Source organism: Watersipora subatra, chromosome 1 (genome assembly GCF_963576615.1).
Source record: "Watersipora subatra chromosome 1, tzWatSuba1.1, whole genome shotgun sequence".
In the NCBI taxonomy this organism is placed as follows: domain Eukaryota; kingdom Metazoa; phylum Bryozoa; class Gymnolaemata; order Cheilostomatida; family Watersiporidae; genus Watersipora; species Watersipora subatra.
Window position 1 is genome coordinate 76,922,126 of NC_088708.1, and position 6,540 is coordinate 76,928,665.

At 35.4% G+C, this 6,540-nt stretch overlaps 1 long non-coding RNA gene across 1 annotated transcript; it reads right to left on the reverse strand.

Annotated features, from left to right (window-relative positions):
• Positions 1-746: 746 nt before the first annotated feature.
• LOC137410598 (uncharacterized) lies at positions 747-3,143 on the reverse strand. Its single transcript, XR_010981227.1, has 3 exons — positions 3,073-3,143; positions 1,615-1,734; positions 747-967 (listed from the first exon to the last, which is right to left on the reverse strand). It is a non-coding gene; the product is annotated as an uncharacterized lncRNA (long non-coding RNA).
• Positions 3,144-6,540: the final 3,397 nt, after the last annotated feature.

Consider the following 6,540-nt stretch of genomic DNA (forward strand, 5'->3'; position numbering starts at 1 on the left):
AATAACTGAGTATTTCTATGTTATCAGCGGCCCATCACTAAAAGTGATCAATGGTTGTTGGTCAATATATCATTTCATAACTTTGGAGTTGTTTTTTATCTCCTATTGCATACCATTATGTTTCACTTTTACATGGAGCCTTCCTCACAGCCGATTGAGATCACCCTTGGGTATATGTGCATATATACAGAGTAAATTACAAATACAAGTTATATGATTTACAATAGTGTCATCTATCATAAATGAGCAAAAGAAGGCTCTCATAAAAATTTGATTTTTCTGCATATAACCTGTTATTTCACTTTGATACAAAATAAATTATTTACTAAACAATATTGTTTTAGCAAGAAAAAATATGACACATAAAGGAGCCAACTCTAAATTAACAAAAAGACCACGAAACAATTAAGCACGTTTGATAAAATTATGCTAAAGTGGCCATAGCTTCAACCACATTGTAATGCTGTAATAAATATCTTTGAAATGAAGTAAAAACCCATTTCTCAATCTCCTTGCATGGCTACTATAACTGCTCCTTCTCTAGCTTTGCTATATAATAAGCATACATTAAAAGACTATTTCGAAGTGAATATCATTTAGACTTATACAAAATTACTCACTTTTGTATAATTTGGAGGAATTGGGCTACTTTTGTACACACAACAGTTCATATGCTAAGTACACATTCTTGCAGTATTTTTACTTGCTGAAGTTTTCCTATTTCATCAATTGAATCAATAGATAGATTATAAGTTTAGGATTTATTCTGCAAAAAAATACAAACATCCAGTTACAGATTTATTTGCTCCATTTTCTCATTCATCACATATAAGCACCATCATGTCAGTGATACATCTTAAAATGGTAGTATCTGTACTTGTACTAGTATTTGTTCAATAACGTATGTATCGTCATATCACCCTATCTTCTGACTGTCATCATTCTTTCTCAATCGACTTTCAATGTTCTACAAAGTAGAGTAGAAGGTCATGAAAAAGCAATATGTTTTTTGAGAATATTAGAAAGTATGATAATGCAATTTACTTTCTCTAGCTTGATACATCAGAAACCCAACACTGAGCGGATAAGAAAATTTGCACAGAGAACAAATGCAAGATTTTGCAAGATTTTTGCAAGATTTTTGCAAGATACAGAACAAATCAACTTAAGCTAGGTTATAGGTATAATATTCTAAAATGTTCAAACAGTAATATAATGATTAAACTTTTGCTTCATTTTGTGAGCCAAAAGCCCTGCTAATCATTGTATGAGCTAGTTTAGCCTGTTTAGACTAGCTTTAAGAAAGGAGTCGTGTGCTCAACAACAGCAAAACTCTAACAGACAACTCCCAAACCGCTTGTTGAGTGAGTCTAGAGCTATTTTTGTGCCTGCTACATATTGCATAAAATGATGCTTGGTAGGCTAAGAGACGAGGTATTAAGGGACTCCATGCGAGTGCCGAGAAAGTGGCCGAAGATGAACTGACAACTTAGCTGATAAAACAAAGCCTCAACAGCTACACAAGACAAAGCTCCCATGCTGCAACAAGATTTATGCTTTCTTGAATCTTGAGTCAAAATTTGGCACATGAAATTTAATCCACGAAAGTATTACCATCTTTCTATTGGCAAGTTGTCTTTGCCGATGGATACAAATAACTTTCTCATCTTATATGATCACCATCTTCAAAGTGTGACATCTAATCCTTATTTTGTGGTAGAGTTGCAGAATGATCTGAAATTTAATCAACATATTTTTAAAATTGAATCCGAGGAAGAGCAATTAATCGGCATGCTTACAATGGTTCTGAAAGATGCAGATCAAAAGACAAGAAAGATAGCTGATACTTCACGAGTTAGACCTGGTCCTGAGTATGGCTGCATGGTTTGGGACCTTTACCTTACAAAGGATATTACTTTACTAAAGTGAACTCAAAACGCTGCACTGAGATTTTTGTATAGACAAAAAAGCAGAGTTAGTTTTCTTCAACTATGAGAAATTAATTATTTTGAAACCTTGAAAGACAGATGAGTTAAACTTTGTCATAATGTTTTTAGTAAAATTCTGGGTGGTGATATTGACTTATTGATCAGGACCAATATCAATATACCAATATTGACATTGGTCCCATTCACTACCTGGGACTTGTAATTTAGATGTTGCGTACAAAGCTACAAACATGGAAAATGGTAGCGTACAGCCTGCTACACGGTATTGGCGTTTCATAATTTACAGTTTTAGACTAATTGTACTGCTCAGAGGATGAAATTTTTAATGTAATGTTACTTATCACAATTAGCCATCCCAAGACAAACAGTTTTAATTCATGATTCAACCTTTCGATCAATCAACCTTGCTTGCAACACAAAATAATAAAACCACTACATAATTATATGTAATATATATTATGTATATGGTATAATATACCAAAGATATAATATTACTACTACTATGTATATATTAGCAATGCATAAGACATTGCTAAAACAATGTTTTACAAAGCAAGCTAAAACAAAGCAATGCGTAAAACATTAAAAGTGACCAGAAGAATAGAACAATTTAGTTATAAAACAACTATTTATTTTTTTGTTATTTATTCGCAAATAATCATATTATTTTGTCTCATTCATTTACCCACACTCGTTTGACTATTAAATTACTATAAGCAGACAGACCAATGCCCAATATATCGAATTATTAATACTAGTTCACCGTTAGTTGCAGACTATTAATTAATTACAAACTATCAATAAATAATAATTCGTAGTACAACGAATGGTACTACCACCCTAAGGTGGTGATGATTTTATCAGACTCAAAGCATCTACCAAAGCTTTGAGATTTTAAGCACACATCTTAGCGTTCTTGTGGCTCCGAACAGCCACCAGTAGTAATAGTAGCAGTGGTAGTAATCGTTAAGAAAGCCAAGGAGATACCGGTAATAAATTGTTTTTATTTTACACTTTCACGATTTTCGTTCTGATTGATAGATGACTTTAATCAATAGTATGTTTTTCAATCAATGTTAAGTGAAAACACTATTATTGCATTACTTTTTACCATTTTTCTTACATTTTTTCTTCAACAATCAATGGTATGCACCATCTCCATAACTGTAGACGTAATCTCCAGGAAGTGTAGACGTAACCTCTAGGAAGTGTAGACGTAACCTCCAGGAAGTGTAGGCGAAACCTCTTGTAGCCGAATCCTCTTATATATATATATATATATATATTCGAATCTGTCCAATACGCCCGAGGGCATTATATGAACATAAAATTTGAGATAAAATGATTGATAAGAACGCTAAAACCTAATTTGTTGCAACACTAAGATCGTATTAAAAACTGAGGGAGTCATCAACGCCCTGACCCACAACATTCGGTGCCATTCTATTATAAAAAGAGTGCCTATATTGGTCTATCCTAAAATGTGGGTGGACTACTCCATGACGGGTTTGGTGGGATGGGTTAAAAGAGATATAGTTATTGAGGTCTAGTTCATATAGACCAAACTCAATTCTTTTTAAAAATTTCAAATCCAAATCTTCTCTTCTATCTTTTAGTTCTTGGATGTTATTTACACGCATGCACTCTGTGACACTATCCATAGGCCCGAGTCTGAAAATCCATCGAACCCCCCGTCTTTGAATTGTTTCTAATTTGTCAGTTAAGCCTTTTGCGTGCGGTGACCATACCTGACAGGCATATTCGAGTAATGGTCGAACAATTGTGTTATAGGCGACAATTTTTGTTGATATGCTTGCATTAAAAAGGCAGCGTCGGATAAGTCCGAGTGCCTTATTACTTTTCTTAGTAATGTTTAAAATATGCTCGTGCCACTTGATGTCGCTTTGTATGAAAACCCCCAAATATTTCAGACCATTCGCCTGTGGTATAAAAATTCCGTTCATAAAAAGTTTAAAATCTGGTGTCGACCTGCCCACCTGCATGTGGATACACTTTTCTGGATTAAATGTCATGCCCCACTGTGTGGCCCAATGCTGTAATGCTGTAACGTTAGTCTGCAAAGCCAGCTGGCTGGTGTTTGTCAAATCCATGCACAGCAGAGTATCATCGGCATACAGTCGACAGTCAGCGTCTTTCACACAGAGTGGCAAGTCATCGATGTAAAGAATAAACAATAGGGGTCCCAGCACTGAGCCCTGAGGTACTCCTGATTTAATACTAAAATTATGTGATGTATAACCATTCACTTGAACCACAGAAGCTCTGTTTCTGAGCCACGCTTCTATCCATTTGAGGGTACCTGTATCAAATCTGTAAGCCTTCAATTTGTGTATTAAAAGTTGGTGGGGCACCTTGTCGAAGGCCTTTGCAAAATCAAACGAGACTATGTGATACTCTCGGCGTTCTGCCAGTGCTTTAGAAGCAAAATGTGTAACATCCAATAATTGGGTGGTAGTGCTAAAATGTTTGCGAAAGCCGTGCTGATTGTCACTTAAAAGGTTAAGACTACTTAAATGCTGCCACATAGAACTAGAGATAATGTGCTCAATTATCTTTGAGGTTATTGAGGTCAAACTTATTGGCCTGTAGTTTTGCGGTAGGTCCCGCCTACCACTCTTAAAAATTGGGACAATATCAGCCAGTTTCCAGTCGAGAGGCACATAGGATTGCTCTAAACTGGCCCTCAGCACCGAAACAAAAACGGGTAAAAATTTTGGAACGTTCTTACTGAACTCTTTAAGACAATAAGATGATATTTTGTCCGGTCCAGTTGCCTTTCTGACATCGAGATTTGTAACTAGATTTTTTACACCCGCAATATCTATGCAAATTTTACTCATCGGCTGAACTGGCGGTGATTTCAAAGAAAAGTCTGGACATGCAAGCATATCAACAAAAATTGTCGCCTATAACACAATTGTTCGACCATTACTCGAATATGCCTGTCAGGTATGGTCACCGCACGCAAAAGGCTTAACTGACAAATTAGAAACAATTCAAAGACGGGGGGTTCGATGGATTTTCAGACTCGGGCCTATGGATAGTGTCACAGAGTGCATGCGTGTAAATGACATCCAAGAACTAAAAGATAGAAGAGAAGATTTGGATTTGAAATTTTTAAAAAGAATTGAGTTTGGTCTATATGAACTAGACCTCAATAACTATATCTCTTTTAACCCATCCCACCAAACCCGTCATGGAGTAGTCCACCCACATTTTAGGATAGACCAATATAGGCACTCTTTTTATAATAGAATGGCACCGAATGTTGTGGGTCAGGGCGTTGATGACTCCCTCAGTTTTTAACACGATCTTAGTGTTGCAACAAATTAGGTTTTAGTGTTCTTATCAATCATTTTATCTCAAATTTTATGTTCATATAATGCCCTCGGGCGTAATGGACAGATTCGAATATATATATATATATATATATATATATATATATATGCAAAGGTGGTTTCATTGAACACAGAAGAAAAAAAGTCTGCTAGAGAATTAGCAATTCCCTCTGGATCTGTGTTTTCTAGACAGCTGATATTGTTTGATTTTCCCCTAGATTTGTTAATCATATTGTAAAGCGGTTTGGTGTTGCCAACTTTTAGTTCATTGGTGATGTGACACTCTATAAAATCGGTCTTTGAATTACTCACTTCCGTTTTAACGGCGATTTTCATTCCTTTAAGGTACTCAAAGTTCTGCTGTGTTGGGTATTTTTTGTAAACTTGGTAAGCACGATCTCTTTTTCTAATATTTCGTAGAAGAGATCGTGACATCCATGGCTTTCCCCTGGGTCTAGATAGTAATGTTGGGACAAATTCTTTTAGGGCGGACAAGGTGGTGTTTTTAAAAATTTTATGGCTTTAATGGCTTTTAAAAATTTAAATCTTGTAGGCGTAATCTCTGTAACCCGATTCACTGACGAAGTATTATTACCTTCTACCTCAAAGAGCCAAATCTTATAGCCTACACGCATAATTTGAAAGGCCAATGAACAGTGTTCAATGATATTTTTGACCAATAAGGTTGAGATGTAGTGGAACGGTATGTCTGTGGAAATAGAGTAAAACATTCAACGGTCTTCCGTTGGAAAACCCATTTATCGTGCAGCATATTGGCTGTGACGTATGCCTACATTTTTTTAAGATTACAGAATGACCAAATAACATAGACAGCTAAATAAAGAAAGGTTACTTATGCGGCTGGAAGATTTGCTTAAATGTATTAATTCGGAAGTATAATAAAATACTGATCAGACTAGTTAGCTGTGGCGGTAATCGGGATTTGATGGCATTTGTGTTTATCAATCAAATACAGTAGTTGGATCGATCAAAGCTTTGTATGATCGCTATAGATGCTCTCCGTTGGTTAAAGAGTGCATGTGTCAGATATAAAGGAATGTTTAGACATATTATACAAATGTTCAGTTCCAAATATCTTCATAATATTCATTAATGTGACAATGTCATTATTTCGGAGTTGAAACTGAACACTAAAATTCAAGATCATATTTCTCAAAGTAAAGCGGGCTTATTTGTGATTTTAGGCACTGACAAAGATTATAGAAAGAAGA